Source organism: Somniosus microcephalus, unplaced genomic scaffold (genome assembly GCF_052327205.1).
Source record: "Somniosus microcephalus isolate GS21.2 unplaced genomic scaffold, FLI_Smic_1.0 unresolved_chr4, whole genome shotgun sequence".
NCBI lineage: Eukaryota > Metazoa > Chordata > Chondrichthyes > Squaliformes > Somniosidae > Somniosus > Somniosus microcephalus.
The window spans coordinates 12,622,049-12,638,905 of record NW_028225182.1 but is presented as its reverse complement, the minus strand read 5'-3'; the positions used below and the strand labels follow the sequence as shown (position 1 = coordinate 12,638,905).

Sequence of the window (16,857 nt, the reverse complement as noted above, 5' to 3'; positions counted from 1 at the left end):
TCTGACAAAGACAATTGAAGTCTGTGAGAATCTTATTAATTGTATTAAAACGAACAAAAATGTGTGTTGCACACTGAAGGAAAGTGTAACATGTTTGCTGGGTGACAGTCAAACTTAAATAACTTTCTTCATAGATTCATAGATTTATTGCCAAAGGCGACTGTTTTATCCGGCGTTTCTGTAGTGTAGTGGTTATCACGTTCGCCTGACACGCGAAAGGTCACCGGTTCGAAACCGGGCGGAAACATTTTGTAAATCATGTTCATTTAAATCGTAGAAAAATGGATCAATTCGCATTTGTTATGCAATGTAACAAAGTCCTGTTACATTTGTGTTATTCTGTACAGTTGTACACACACACAGAACACTACGGTTTCGCTCGCTCACTTCCGTTTCCAGCCCTGACCGTGCAGACAGCCCCTCTCAAAGTTCCACATTCCGGCTGCTTTCAGTTGAATTGTGAAAGATTATTCAAGGATCCTGCAGCTTTACCTCGGTTCACAACAGCAGATCTAAGCCCCGTTTCTGCAAACTACAACCCATGTTTTCCAGAATTCCAAGGTGTATACGGAACTCAACCATTAAAATTCCCTTCATTAACCACAGGGGTTCAGGCAATTTTCTATGATTCTATAAAAAGTTATTTAAGTTTGACTGTCATCCGGTATACGTGTTAGCAATTCCTGCAGTGTGCAACAAAATGTTGTGGGTTGATTAATGATAATAGAAACAGTTATGAAGTGTCTCACAGACTTCAATGATCCCTTAATACCGTTGGTTAACTAAAATCTATCAATTGCAGGTTAAAATGAGGAATTCATATTGCATCTTTGAAAGAGCTATCCAATCAGTCCCACTCCGCTGCTCTTCTCCCATAGCCCTGCTGACACTCCTGCCAGTGGAAACGGTTTCCCCCTTAATTTTGATCACCTCTATTAAATCTCCCCTGACCAGTGAATAATGGAGCTCAACGCGGGCAAGTGTCAGATCATCCACTTGGGGCCTAGCAAAGATCAGTCAGTGTGTTGTCTGAAAACATCATGTGAGAGAATCGGTTTTTTCTGTGAAATAGCCGGTCCCGTTAAATTTTACAAATGTTGCCCCAGATCGCTGCTCTCTCAAGCAATGAAGATTTTAAACCATTCTCCTGAAATGCAATGTGTAAAATGAGATATGGGTTAACAGTTCAGGAGATGCAAAGAGCAAAATAAATGTATGAAGTTTCGACTGTCCCTCAGTAACCATATTATTATGTCTTTCATTCCGCAAAATAAAGTTACCGGTTAATTAATGGTGATTAAAGCAGTTCTTATTTATTCACATTAGATGCATGTAATTAATTTAATAAAATTACATCGCATTCATGAATAAGAAACGGTGATATCAAAATTTCTTCCCTAACCGTGAATCGAACCCAGCCTGCAACACTGATAGGAATAAATTATTGAATCATTTAATGGTGCCTCGAAAAATATCACACTACTAAATTAAAATCACTGCTTTAATGTGTTTCGGTGTTGAAGGGGATTGAAAAAAGCCCAGACTGCGCCCGCGGTGAGACAGAGTTCGAACTTACAAAGAAGTTGGTGCTGTGAAGTAACAGCTGGGCGAAAGCTGACACCGATTGAAGGACGAGAAACCGCTCAATATAAAGGATGAGCTCACAAACGTTAATTTCTGTATTCTGTGTAAAAGGACTCCCAAATTCTTGAATATACTCAATGACTGAGCATCCACTGCCCTCTGAGGTTGAGAATTGCAAAGATTCACAAGCCTCTGAGTGAAGAAATGTCTCCTCTTCTGAGTCTCAAATGGCCGGCCCCTTATCCTGAGACTCTGCCTCCTAGTTCGAGACTCTCCAGCCAGGGGAAATAACCTCTCATCTTCTACCGTTTCATGCCTCCAAGAAAATTGTACCTTTCAATGACAACACATCTCGTACTTCTGAACTCCAGAGATTATAGGCCCAATCTACTCAATCTCTCCTCATAGGACAATCCAATAATCATTGAAAACAATCAGGTTTGATTCCCAGTCAGGGATTTCAGTTCTGACAAAGACAATTGAAGTCTGTGAGAATCTTATTAATTGTATTAAAACGAACAAAAATGTGATTTGCACACTGAAGGAAATTGTAAAATGTTTGCTGGGTGACAGTCAAACATAAATAACTTTCTTCATAGATTCATAGATTTATTGCCAAAGGCGACTGTTTTATCCAGCGTTTCCGTAGTGTAGTGGTTATCACGTTCGCCTAACACGCAAAAGGTCCCTGGTTCGAAACCGGGCGGAAACATTTTGTAAATCATGTTCATTTAAATCGTAGAAAAATGGATCAATTCGCATTTGTTATGCAATGTTACAAAGTCCTGTTACATTTGTGTTATTCTGTACAGTTGTGCACACACACAGAACACTACGGTTTCGCTCGCTCACTTCCGTTTCCAGCCCTGACCGTGCAGACAGCCCCTCTCAAAGTTGCACATTCCGGCTGCTTTCAGTTGAATTGTGAAAGATTATTCAAGGATCCTGCAGCTTTACCTCGGTTCACAACAGCAGATCTAAGCCCCGTTTCTGCAAACTACAAACCATGTTTTCCAGAATTCCAAGGTGTATACGGAACTCAACCATTAAAATTCCCTTCATTAACCACAGGGGTTCAGGCAATTTTCTATGATTCTATAAAAAGTTATTGAAGTTTGACTGTCATCCGGTATACATGTTAGCAATTCCTGCAGTGTGCAACAAAATGTTGTGGGTTGATTAATGATAATAGAAACAGTTATGAAGTGTCTCACAGACTTCAATGATCCCTGAATACCGTTGGTTAACTAAAATCTATCAAATGCAGGTTAAAATGAGGAATTCATATTGCATCATTGAAAGAGCTATCCAATCAGTCCCACTCCGCTGCTCTTCCCCCATAGCCCTGCTGACACTCCTGCCAGTGGAAACGGTTTCCCACTTAATTTTGATCACCTCTATTAAATCTCCCCTGACCAGTGAATAATGGAGCTCAACGCGGGCAAGTGTCAGATCATCCACTTGGGGCCTAGCAAAGATCAGTCAGTGTGTGGTCTGAAAACATCATGTGAGAGAATCGGTTTTTTCTGTGAAATAGCAGGTCCCGTTAAATTTTACAAATGTTGCCCCAGATCGCTGCTCTCTCAAGCAATGAACATTTTAAACCATTCTCCTGAAATGCAATGTGTAAAATGAGATATGGGTTAACAGTTCAGGAGATGCAAAGAGCAAAATAAATAAATGAAGTTTCGACTGTCCCTCAGTAACCATATTATTATGTCTTTCATACCGCAAAATAAAGTTACCGGTTAATTAATGGTGATTAAAGCAGTTCTTATTTATTCTCATTAGATGCATGTAATTAATTTAATAAAATTACATCGCATTCATGAATAAGAAACGGTGATATCAAAATTTCTTCCCTAACCGTGAATCGAACCCAGCCTACAACACTGATAGGAATAAATTATTGAATCATTTAATGGTGCCTCGAAAAATATCACACTACTAAATTAAAATCACTGCTTTAATGTGTTTCGGTGTTGAAGGGGATTGAAAAAAGCCCAGACTGCGCCCGCGGTGAGACAGAGTTCGAACTTACAAAGAAGTTGGTGCTGTGAAGTAACAGCTGGGCGAAAGCTGACACCGATTGAAGGACGAGAAACCGCTCAATATAAAGGATGAGCTCACAAACGTTAATTTCTGTATTCTGTGTAAAAGGACTCCCAAATTCTTGAATATACTCAATGACTGAGCATCCACTGCCCTCTGAGGTTGAGAATTGCAAAGATTCACAAGCCTCTCAGTGAAGAAATGTCTCCTCATCTGAGTCTCAAATGGCCGGCCCCTTATCCTGAGACTCTGCCTCCTAGTTCGAGACTCTCCAGCCAGGGGAAACAACCTCTCATCTTCTACCGTTTCATGCCCTCCAAGAAAATAGTACCTTTCAATGACAACACATCTCGTACTTCTGAACTCCAGAGATTATAGGCCCAATCTACTCAATCTCTCCTCATAGGACAATCTAATCATCATTGAAAACAATCAGGTTTGATTCCCAGTCAGGGATTTCAGTTCTGACAAAGACAATTGAAGTCTGTGAGAATCTTATTAATTGTATTAAAACGAACAAGAATGTGTGTTGCACACTGAAGGAAATTGTAACATGTTTGCTGGGTGACAGTCAAACTTAAATAACTTGATTCATAGATTTATTGCCAAAGGCGACTGTTTTATCCAGCGTTTCCGTAGTGTAGTGGTTATCACGTTCGCCTAACACGCGAAAGGTCCCCGGTTCGAAACCGGGCGGAAACATTTTGTAAATCATGTTCATTTAAATCGTAGAAAAATGGATCAATTCGCATTTGTTATGCAATGTAACAAAGTCCTGTTACATTTGTGTTATTCTGTACAGTTGTACACACACACAGAACACTACGGTTTCGCTCGCTCACTTCCGTTTCCAGCCCTGACCGTGCAGACAGCCCCTCTCAAAGTTCCACATTCCGGCTGCTTTCAGTTGAATTGTGAAAGATTATTCAAGGATCCTGCAGCTTTACCTCGGTTCACAACAGCAGATCTAAGCCCCGTTTCTGCAAACTACAAACCATGTTTTCCAGAATTCCAAGGTGTATACGGAACTTAACCATTAAAATTCCCTTCATTAACCACAGGGGTTCAGGCAACTTTCTATGATTCTATAAAAAGTTATTGAAGTTTGACTGTCATCCGGTATACGTGTTAGCAATTCCTGCAGTGTGCAACAAAATGTTGTGGGTTGATTAATGATAATAGAAACAGTTATGAAGTGTCTCACAGACTTCAATGATCCCTTAATACCGTTGGTTAACTAAAATCTATCAATTGCAGGTTAAAATGAGGAATTCATTTTGCGACTTTGAAAGAGCTATCCAATCAGTCCCACTCCGCTGCTCTTCCCCCATAGCCCTGCTGACACTCCTGCCAGTGGAAACGGTTTCCCCCTTAATTTTGATCACCTCTATTAAATCTCCCCTGACCAGTGAATAATGGAGCTCAACGCGGGCAAGTGTCAGATCATCCACTTGGGGCCTAGCAAAGATCAGTCAGTGTGTTGTCTGAAAACATCATGTGAGAGAATCGGTTTTTTCTGTGAAATAGCCGGTCCCGTTAAATTTTACAAATGTTGCCCCAGATCGCTGCTCTCTCAAGCAATGAACATTTTAAACCATTCTCCTGAAATGCAATGTGTAAAATGAGATATGGGTTAACAGTTCAGGAGATGCAAAGAGCAAAATAAATGAATGAAGTTTCGACTGTCCCTCAGTAACCATATTATTATGTCTTTCATTCCGCAAAATAAAGTTACCGGTTAATTAATGGTGATTAAAGCAGTTCTTATTTATTCACATTAGATGCATGTAATTAATTTAATAAAATTACATCGCATTCATGACTAAGAAACGGTGATATCAAAATTTCTTCCCTAACCGTGAATCGAACCCAGCCTGCAACACTGATAGGAATAAATTATTGAATCATTTAATGGTGCCTCGAAAAATATCACACTACTAAATTAAAATCACTGCTTTAATGTGTTTCGGTGTTGAAGGGGATTGAAAAAAGCCCAGACTGCGCCCGCGGTGAGACAGAGTTCGAACTTACAAAGAAGTTGGTGCTGTGAAGTAACAGCTGGGCGAAAGCTGACACCGATTGAAGGACGAGAAACCGCTCAATATAAAGGATGAGCTCACAAACGTTAATTTCTGTATTCTGTGTAAAAGGACTCCCAAATTCTTGAATATACTCAATGACTGAGCATCCACTGCCCTCTGAGGTTGAGAATTGCAAAGATTCACAAGCCTCTGAGTGAAGAAATATCTCCTCATCTGAGTCTCAAATAGCCGGCCCCTTATCCTGAGACTCTGCCTCCTAGTTCGAGACTCTCCAGCCAGGGGAAACAACCTCTCATCTTCTACCGTTTCATGCCCTCCAAGAAAATTGTACCTTTCAATGACAACACATCTCGTACTTCTGAACTCCAGAGATTATAGGCCCAATCTACTCAACCTCTCCTCATAGGACAATCCAATCATCATTGAAAACAATCAGGTTTGATTCCCAGTCAGGGATTTCAGTTCTGACAAAGACAATTGAAGTCTGTGAGAATCTTATTAATTGTATTAAAACGAACAAAAATGTGTGTTGCACACTGAAGGAAATTGTAACATGTTTGCTGGGTGACAGTCAAACTTAAATAACTTTCTTCATAGATTCATAGATTTATTGCCAAAGGCGACTGTTTTATCCGGCGTTTCCGTAGTTTAGTGGTTATCATGTTCGCCTAACACGCGAAAGGTCACCGGTTCGAAACCGGGCGGAAACATTTTGTAAATCATGTTCATTTAAATCGTAGAAAAATGGATCAATTCGCATTTGTTATGCAATGTAACAAAGTCCTGTTACATTTGTGTTATTCTGTACAGTTGTACACACACACAGAACACTACGGTTTCGCTCGCTCACTTCCGTTTCCAGCCCTGACCCTGCAGACAGCCCCTCTCAAAGTTGCACATTCCGGCTGCTTTCAGTTGAATTGTGAAAGATTATTCAAGGATCCTGCAGCTTTACCTCGGTTCACAACAGCAGATCTAAGCCCCGTTTCTGCAAACTACAAACCATGTTTTCCAGAATTCCAAGGTGTATACGGAACTCAACCATTAAAATTCCCTTCATTAACCACAGGGGTTCAGGCAATTTTCTATGATTCTATAAAAAGTTATTGAAGTTTGACTGTCATCCGGTATACATGTTAGCAATTCCTGCAGTGTGCAACAAAATGTTGTGGGTTGATTAATGATAATAGAAACAGTTATGAAGTGTCTCACAGACTTCAATGATCCCTTAATACCGTTGGTTAACTAAAATCTAACAATTGCAGGTTAAAATGAGGAATTCATATTGCATCTTTGAAAGAGCTATCCAATCAGTCCCACTCCGCTGCTCTTCCCCCATAGCCCTGCTGACACTCCTGCCAGTGGAAACGGTTTCCCCCTTAATTTTGATCACCTCTATTAAATCTCCCCTGACCAGTGAATAATGGAGCTCAACGCGGGCAAGTGTCAGATCATCCACTTGGGGCCTAGCAAAGATCAGTCAGTGTGTGGTCTGAAAACATCATGTGAGAGAATCGGTTTTTTCTGTGAAATAGCCGGTCCCGTTAAATTTTACAAATGTTGCCCCAGATCGCTGCTCTCTCAAGCAATGAACATTTTAAACCATTCTCCTAAAATGCAATGTGTAAAATGAGATCTGAGTTATCAGTTCAGGAGATGCAAAGAGCAAAATAAATGAATGAAGTTTCGACTGTCCCTCAGTAGCCATATTATCATGTCTTTCATTCTGCAAAATAAAGTTACCGGTTAATTAATGGTGATTAAAGCAGTTCTTATTTATTCACATTAGATGCATGTAATTAATTTAATAAAATTACATCGCATTCATGAATAAGAAACGGTGATATCAAAATTTCTTCCCTAACCGGGAATCGAACCCAGCTCGCGATACTGATAGGAATACGTTATTGAATCATTTAATGGTGCCTCAAAAAATATCACACTGCTAAATTAAAATCACTGCTTTAATGTGTTTCGGTGTTGAAGGGGATTGAAAAAACCCCAGACTGCGCCCGCGGTGAGACAGAGTTCGAACTTACAAAGAAGTTGGTGCTGTGAAGTAACAGCTGGGCGAAAGCTGACACCGATTGAAGGACGAGAAACCGCTCAATATAAAGGATGAGCTCACAAACGTTAATTTCTGTATTCTGTGTAAAAGGACTCCCAAATTCTTGAATATACTCAATGACAGAGCATCCACTGCCCTCTGAGGTTGAGAATTGCAAAGATTCACAAGCCTCTGATTGAAGAAATGTCTCCTCATCTGAGTCTCAAATGGCCGGCCCCTTATCCTGAGACTCTGCCTCCTAGTTCGAGACTCTCCAGCCAGGGGAAACAACCTCTCATCTTCTACCGTTTCAAGCCCTCCAAGAAAATTGTTCCTTTCAATGACAACACATCTCGTACTTCTGAACTCCAGAGATTATAGGCCCAATCTACTCAATCTCTCCTCATAGGACAGCCCAATCATCATTGAAAACAATCAGGTTTGATTCCCAGTCAGGGATTTCAGTTCTGACAAAGACAATTGAAGTCTGTGAGAATCTTATTAATTGTATTAAAACGAACAAAAATGTGTGTTGCACACTGAAGGAAATTGTAACATGTTTGCTGGGTGACAGTCAAACTTAAATAACTTTCTTCATAGATTCATAGATTTATAGCCAAAGGCGACTGTTTTATCCGGCGCTTCAGTAGTGTAGTGGTTATCACGTTCGCCTAACACGCGGCAGGTCCCCGGTTCGAAAGCGGGCCGCAACATTTTGTAAATCATGTTCATTTATGTCGGAGAGAAATGGATCAATTCGCATTTGTTATGCAATGTAACAAAGTCCTGTTACATTTGTGTTATTCTGTACAGTTCTGCACACACACAGAACACTACGGTGTCGCTCGCTCACTTCCGTTTCCGGACCTGACCGTGCAGACAGCCCCTCTCAAAGCTGCACATTCCGGCTGCTTTCAGTTGAATTGTGAAAGATTATTCAAGGATCCTGCAGCTTTACCTCGGTTCACAACAGCAGATCTAAGCCGCGTTTCTGCAAACTACAAACCATGTTTTCCAGAATTCCAAGGTGTATACGGAACTCAACCATTAAACTTCCCTTCATTAACCTCAGGGGTTCAGGTAATTTTCTATGATTCTATAACAAGTTATTAAAGTTTGACTGTCATCCGTTATACATGTTAGCAATTCCTGCAGTGTTCAACAAAATGTTGTGGGTGGATTATTGATAATAGAAACAATTATGAAGTGTCTCACAGACTTCAATGATCCCTTAATTACGTTGGTTAACTAAAATCCATCAATCGCAGATTACAATGAGCAATTCATGATGCATCTTTGAACGAGCTATCCAATCAGTCCCACTCCGCAGGTCGTCCCCCATAGCCCTGCTGACACTCCTGCCAGTGGAAACTTTTTCCCCCATAATTTTGATCACCTCTATTAAATCTCCCCTGACCAGTGATTAATGGAGTTCAACGCGTTCAAGTGTCAGATCATCCACTTGGGGCCCAGCAAAGATTGGTCAGTGTGTGGTCTGAAAACATCATGTGAGAGAATAGGTTTTTTCTGTGAAATAGCCGGTCCCGATAAATTTTACAAATCTTGCCCCAGATCGCTGATCTCTCAAGCAATGAAGATGTTAAACTATTCTCCTAAAATGCAATGTGTAAAATGAGATATGGGTTAACGGTTCAGGAGAAGCAAAGAGCAAAATGAATGAATGAAGTTTCGACTGTCCCTCAGTAACGATATTATCATGTCTTTCATTCTGCAAAATAAAGTTACCGGTTAATTAATGGTGATTATAGCAGTTCTTATTGATTCACATTAGATGTATGTAATTAATTTAATAAAATTACATTGCATTCATGAATAAGAAACGGTGATATCAAAATTTCTTCTCTAACCGGGAATCGAACCCAGCTCGCAACACTGATAGGAATACGTTATTGAATCATTTAATGGTGCCTCGAAAAATGTCACGCCGCGAAATTAAAATCACTGCTTTAATGTGTTTCGGTGTTGAAGGGGATTGAAAAAAGCCCAGACTGCGCCTGCGGTGAGACAGAGTTCGAACTTACAAAGAAGTTAGTGCTGCGAAGTAACCGCTGAGCGAAAGCTGACACCGATTAAAGGACGAGAAACCGCTCAATATAAAGGATGAGCTCACAAACGTTAATTTCTGTATTCTGTGTAAAAGGACTCCCAAATTCTTGAATATACTCAATGACTGAGCATCCACTGCCCTCTGAGGTTGAGAATTGCAAAGATTCACAAGCCTCTGAGTGAGGAAATGTCTCCTCATCTGAGTCTCAAATGGCCGGCCCCTTATCCTGAGACTCTGCCTCCTAGTTCGAGACTCTCCAGCCAGGGGAAACAACCTCTCATCTTCTACCGTTTCATGCCCTCCAAGAAAATTGTACCTTTCAATGACAACACATCTCGTACTTCTGAACTCCAGAGATTATAGGCCCAATCTACTCAATCTCTCCTCATAGGACAATCCAATCATCATTGAAAACAATCAGGTTTGATTCCCAGTCAGGGATTTCAGTTCTGACAAAAACAATTGAAGCCTGTGAAAATCTTATTAATTGTATTAAAACGAACAAAAATGTGTGTTGCACACTGAAGGAAATTGTAACATGTTTGCTGGGTGACAGTCAAACTTAAATAACTTTCTTCATAGATTCATAGATGTATTGCCAAAGGCGACTGTTTTATTCGGCGTTTCCGTAGTGTAGTGGTTATCACGTTCGCCTAACACGCGAAAGGTCCCCGGTTCGAAACCGGGCGGAAACATTTTGTAAATCATGTTCATTCAAATCGTAGAAAAATGGATCAATTCGCATTTGTTATGCAATGTAACAAAGTCCTGTTACATTTGTGTTATTCTGTACAGTTGTACACACACACAGAACACTACGGTTTCGCTCGCTCACTTCCGTTTCCAGCCCTGACCGTGCAGACAGCCCCTCTCAAAGTTGCACATTCCGGCTGCTTTCAGTTGAAATGTGAAAGATTATTCAAGGATCCTGCAGCTTTTCCTCGGTTCACAACAGCAGATCTAAGCCCCGTTTCTGCAAACTACAAACCATGTTTTCCAGAATTCCAAGGTGTATACGGAACTCAACCATTAAAATTCCCTTCATGAACCACAGGGGTTCAGGCAATTTTCTATGATTCTATAAAAAGTTATTGAAGTTTGACTGTCATCCGGTATACATGTTAGCAATTCCTGCAGTGTGCAACAAAATGTTGTGGGTTGATTAATGATAATAGAAACAGTTATGAAGTGTCTCACAGACTTCAATGATCCCTTAATACCGTTGGTTAACTAAAATCTATCAATTGCAGGTTAAAATGAGGAATTCATATTGCATCTTTGAAAGAGCTATCCAATCAGTCCCACTCCGCTGCTCTTCCCCCATAGCCCTGCTGACACTCCTGCCAGTGGAAACGGTTTCCCCCTTAATTTTGATCACCTCTATTAAATCTCCCCTGACCAGTGAATAATGGAGCTCAACGCGGGCAAGTGTCAGATCATCCACTTGGGGCCTAGCAAAGATCAGTCAGTGTGTGGTCTGAAAACATCATGTGAGAGAATCGGTTTTTTCTGTGAAATAGCCGGTCCCGTTAAATTTTACAAATGTTGCCCCAGATCGCTGCTCTCTCAAGCAATGAACATTTTAAACCATTCTCCTGAAATGCAATGTGTAAAATGAGATATGGGTTAACAGTTCAGGAGATGCAAAGAGCAAAATAAATGAATGAAGTTTCGACTGTCCCTCAGTAACCATATTATTATGTCTTTCATTCCGCAAAATAAAGTTACCGGTTAATTAATGGTGATTAAAGCAGTTCTTATTTATTCACATTAGATGCATGTAATTAATTTAATAAAATTACATCGCATTCATGAATAAGAAACGGTGATATCAAAATTTCTTCCCTAACCGTGAATCGAACCCAGCCTGCAACACTGATAGGAATAAATTATTGAATCATTTAATGGTGCCTCGAAAAATATCACACTACTAAATTAAAATCACTGCTTTAATGTGTTTCGGTGTTGAAGGGGATTGAAAAAAGCCCAGACTGCGCCCGCGGTGAGACAGAGTTCGAACTTACAAAGAAGTTGGTGCTGCGAAGTAACCGCCAAGCGAAAGCTGACAACGATTAAAGAAGGAGACAGCGCTCAATATAAAGGAAGAGCTCACAAACGTTAACGTTCTGTATTCTATGTAAAAGGACTCTCAAATCCTTGAATATACTCAATGACTGAGCATCCACTGCCCTCTGAGGTTGAGAATTGCAAAGATCACAAGCCTCTGAGTGAAGAAATGTCTCCTCATCTGAGTCTCAAATAGACGGCCCCTAATCCTCAGACTCTGCCCCCCAGTTCTAGACTCTCCAGCCAGGGGAAACAACCTCTCAGCTTCTATCCTTTCAAGCCCTCCAAGAAAATTATACCTTTCAATGAGAACTCCTCTCGTTCTTCTGAACTCCAGAGATTATAGGCCCAATCTGTTCAATCTCTCCTCATAGGACAATCCAATCATCATTGAAAACAATCAGGTTTGATTCCCAGTCAGGGATTTCAGTTCTGACAAAGACCATTGAAGTCTGTGAGAATCTTAATAATTGTATTAAAACCAACAAAAATGTGTGTTGCACACTGAAGGAAATTGTAACATGTTTGCTGGGTGACAGTCAAACTTTAATAACTTTCGTCAGAGATTCATAGATTTATAACAAAAGGCGACTGATTTCTCCGGCGTTTACGTAGTGTAGTGGTTATCACGTTCGCCTAACACGCGAAAAGTCCCCGGTTCGAAGCCGGGAGGAAACATTTTGTAAATCATGTTCATTTAAATCGTAGAAAAATGGATCAATTCCCATTTCTTATGCAAAGTAACAAAGTCCTGTTACAGTTGTGTTATTCTGTACAGTTCTGCACACACACAGAACACTACGGTGTCGCTCGCTCACTTCCGTTTCCAGCCCTGACCGTGCAGACAGCCCCTCTCAAAGCTACACAATCCGGCTGCTTTCAGTTGAATTGTGAAAGATTATTCAAGGATCCTGCAGCTTTACTTCGGTTCACAACAGCAGATCGAAGCCGCGTTGCTGCAAACAACAAACCATGTTTTCCAGAATTCCAAGGTGTATACGGAACTCAACCATTAAAATTCCCTTCATTAACCTCAGGGGTTCAGGTAATTTTCCATGATTCTATAACAAGTTATTAAAGTTTGACTGTCATCCGGTATACATGTTAGCAATTCCTGCAGTGTGCAACAAAATGTTGTGGGTTGATTAATGATAATAGAAACAATAATGAAGTGTCTCACAGACTTCAATGATTCCTTAATACCGTTGGTTGACTAAAAGCTATCACTCGCAGGTTAAAATGAGCAATTCATGATGCATCTTTGAAAGAGCTATCCAATCAGCCCCACTCCGCTGCTCTTCCCCCATAGCCCTGCTGACACTCCTGCCAGTGGAAACTGTTTCCCCCATAATTTTGATCACCTCTATTAAATCTCCCCTGACCAGTGATTAATGGAGTTCAACGCGGGCAAGTATCAGATCATCCACTTGGGGCCGAGCAAAGATCGGTCAGTGTGTGGTCTGAAAACATCATGTGAGAGAATAGGTTTTTTCTGTGAAGTAGCCGGTCCTGTTAAATTTTACAAATGTTGCCCCAGATCGCTGCTCTCTCAAGCAATGAACATTTTAAACCATTCTCCTAAAATGCAATGTGTAAAATGAGATATGAGTTATCAGTTCAGGAGATGCAAAGAGCAAAATAAATGAATGAAGTTTCGACTGTCCCTCAGTAACCATATTATCATGTCTTTCATTCTGCAAAATAAAGTTACCGGTTAATTAATGGTGATTAAAGCAGTTCTTATTTATTCACATTAGATGCATGTAATTAATTTAATAAAATTACATCGCATTCATGAATAGGAAACGGTGATATCAAAATTTCTTCCCTAACCGGGAATCGAACCCAGCTCGCGATACTGATAGGAATACGTTATTGAATCATTTGATGGTGCCTCAAAAAATATCACACTGCTAAATTAAAATCACTGCTTTAATGTGTTTCGGTGTTGAAGGGGATTGAAAAAAGCCCAGACTGCGCCCGCGATGAGACAGAGTTCGAACTTACAAAGAAGTTGGTGCTGTGAAGTAATAGCTGGGCGAAAGCTGACACCGATTGAAGGACGAGAAACCGCTCAATGTAAAGGATGAGCTCACAAACGTTAATTTCTGTGTTCTGTGTAAAAGGACTCCCATATTCTTGAATATACTCAATGACTGAGCATCCACTGCCCTCTGAGGTTGAGAATTGCAAAGATTCACAAGCCTCTGAGTGAAGAAATGTCTCCTCATCTGAGTCTCAAATGGCCGGCCCCTTATCCTGAGACTCTGCCTCCTAGTTCGAGACTCTCCAGCCAGGGGAAACAACCTCTCATCTTCTAACCGTTTCAAGCCCTCCAAGAAAATTGTACCTTTCAATGACAACACATCTCGTACTTCTGAACTCCAGAGATTATATGCCCAATCCACTCAATCTCTCCTCATAGGACAATCCTATCATCATTGAAAACAATCAGGTTTGATTCCCAGTCAGGGATTTGAGTTCTGACAAAGACAATTGAAGTCTGTGAGAATCTTAATAATTGTATTAAAACCAACAAAAATGTGTGTTGCACACTGAAGGAAATTGTAACATGTTTGCTGGGTGGCAGTCAAACTTTAAAAACTTTCTTAATAGATTCATAGATTTATAGCAAAAGGCGACTGCTTGATCTAGCGTTTTCGTAGTGTAGTGGTTATCACGTTCGCCTAACACGCGAAATGGTCCCCGGTTCGAAACCGGGCGGAAACATTTTGTAAATCATGTTCATTTAAATCGTAGAAAAATGGATCAATTCGCATTTGTTATGCAATGTTGCAAAGTCCTGTTACATTTGTGTTATTCTGTACATTTGTGCACACACACAGAACACTACGGTTTCGCTCGCTCACTTCCGTTTCCAGCCCTGACCGTGCAGACAGCCCCTCTCAAAGTTGCACATTCCGGCTGCTTTCAGTTGAATTGTGAAAGATTATTCAAGGATCCTGCAGCTTTACCTCGGTTCACAACAGCAGATCTAAGCCCCGTTTCTGCAAACTACAAACCATGTTTTCCAGAATTCCAAGGTGTATAGGGAACTCAACCATTAAAATTCCATTCATTAACCACAGGGGTTCAGGCAATTTTCTATGATTCTATAAAAAGTTATTGAAGTTTGACTGTCATCCGGTATACATGTTAGCAATTCCTGCAGTGTGCAACAAAATGTTGTGGGTTGATTAATGATAATAGAAACAATTATGAAGTGTCTCACAGACTTCAATGATCCCTTAATACCGTTGGTTAACTACAATCTATCAACATACACTTAATATTCGTTTAGGTAAATTTTGACAAGGTTTAAAATTTTAAGTTTTACATTTATATTTCAAAGCATTCAATTTGAATTTTAAATCATAGATTCATAGAATCATAGATTGATACGGCACAGAAGGAGCCCATGAAGCCCATTGAGTCTGTGCTGGCACTTTGAAAGAGCTCTTCAAATAATCCCACTCCCCTGATGTTTCACACAGAATCACACAGAAACCCCACAATGCAGATAGAGGCCATTTTGGCCCATCGAGCCTGCACCGACACATGTCCCACCCGATTCCCGTAACCCCTACACGAACACATATCCCACCCTATCCCCGTAACCCCACGTATTTAATCCCCCTAACACTAAGGGTCAATTTATCATAGCCAATCAACCTAACCTGCACACCTGCAAATTTCTCCTTTACAATGATTTATTCAATTCTCTTTTGAAAGTTACTATTGTGTCTGCTCCACCGCCCTTTCAGGCAGCGCATTCCCGATCACAACAACTGGCTGCGGTAAAAAAAACTCCTCATCTCCCCTCTGGTACCTTTTGCCGGTTTGGTTCAATCGATGTCCTCCAGTTACCGACCCTCCTGCCACTGGAAACAGATTCTCCTTATTTACTCTTATCAAAACATCTTGTAAATTTACAAACCTCGATTAAATTTCCTCTTAATCTTCTGCGGAAAAACAATTGCAGCTTCTCAGTCGATCAACATAACTGAAGTCAACTCATCCCTGGGGCCACTCGCTCTTTGTGCTTGTCTCTCTTTTTTGTCTCTCTCTGTCAATCTCTTTGTCCCTGCCTCTCTCTTTGTCCCTATCTCTCTCCTTGTCTCTGCCTCTCTCTTTGTCCCTGTCACTCTCTTTGTCTCTGCCTCCCTCTTTGTCCCTGTCTCTCTATCTGTCTGTCTGTCTCTTTCTCACTCTGTTCACAGTTAGCTTCTAGTTCTGATCAAACACTGCAAGTTTCAGTTCCACGTTAGTGTAGTGGTGAGTATCCCCGCCTGTCACGCGGGAGACCGGGATTCAATTCCACGATGGCAGGTTTTTTTTTAACAACCCCAATTTTTTAATTTCTTCCCAGTTCCTTGAAATGCTCCTTGGAAAAGTTGAACTGAAAAAGTTCAAGTGAAATAATTTTAAAAGATTTACCGACATAAGAAGAACTGTACAAAAACTTCCTGCACCTGTTCCTCGTTGGAATCGTGCTCCCCTCTATTTCCCTCTCACTGTTGTGTGGGGCAGAGAGGAGTCATAACGGCACAGAATGAGACCATTGAATGCTTAATTAAATTCATTTATTTTGAACATGTGACCATTTATTCTTACTTCCGTGGTGTGAAATGTTATTTATTTGGAGATTTCTATTATGCTTATGGGATTCCGTACATAAAGCATCATAGGAATCCCCTGCGTGATTGGTTGGCCTGGCCAATGGATGCTGCCGAACCATGAGCGCCAATGGTATCCGTGGGCCTTTATGCTTGCGTACGCCAGCAGGCCCAAGACCGCAAGAGTGCGAAGCTCCGGAGACACCAGTTAATTGGGATTTGTTTCTCGGTTCGGAGGCGAAAGCCGGCGCCAAACCTCCGATCACAATCTCAAGGCCCATCGTATTTTAGGAGGCTGGTTTAAAATGTTTATTACTTACGACATCAGGAATCTGGGGCAAATTTTGTTCAATATAACCGGGTCGGTTATTGCGCAGAATA

General features: G+C 40.8%; 6 non-coding genes across 6 annotated transcripts; all 6 read left to right on the top strand.

Annotated features, from left to right (window-relative positions):
* Positions 1 to 174: 174 nt before the first annotated feature.
* On the top strand, positions 175 to 247 carry trnav-gac (transfer RNA valine (anticodon GAC)). The gene has a single exon. It is a non-coding gene; the product is annotated as a tRNA-Val (tRNA).
* A 1,976-nt stretch (positions 248 to 2,223) lies between these two features.
* Positions 2,224 to 2,296, top strand: trnav-aac (transfer RNA valine (anticodon AAC)). Its single transcript has one exon. It is a non-coding gene; the product is annotated as a tRNA-Val (tRNA).
* A 1,969-nt stretch (positions 2,297 to 4,265) lies between these two features.
* On the top strand, positions 4,266 to 4,338 carry trnav-aac (transfer RNA valine (anticodon AAC)). The gene has a single exon. It is a non-coding gene; the product is annotated as a tRNA-Val (tRNA).
* A 1,977-nt stretch (positions 4,339 to 6,315) lies between these two features.
* On the top strand, positions 6,316 to 6,388 carry trnav-aac (transfer RNA valine (anticodon AAC)). Its single transcript has one exon. It is a non-coding gene; the product is annotated as a tRNA-Val (tRNA).
* A 4,027-nt stretch (positions 6,389 to 10,415) lies between these two features.
* Positions 10,416 to 10,488, top strand: trnav-aac (transfer RNA valine (anticodon AAC)). Its single transcript has one exon. It is a non-coding gene; the product is annotated as a tRNA-Val (tRNA).
* Positions 10,489 to 14,516: 4,028 nt separating this feature from the next.
* Positions 14,517 to 14,590, top strand: trnav-aac (transfer RNA valine (anticodon AAC)). The gene has a single exon. It is a non-coding gene; the product is annotated as a tRNA-Val (tRNA).
* Positions 14,591 to 16,857: the final 2,267 nt, after the last annotated feature.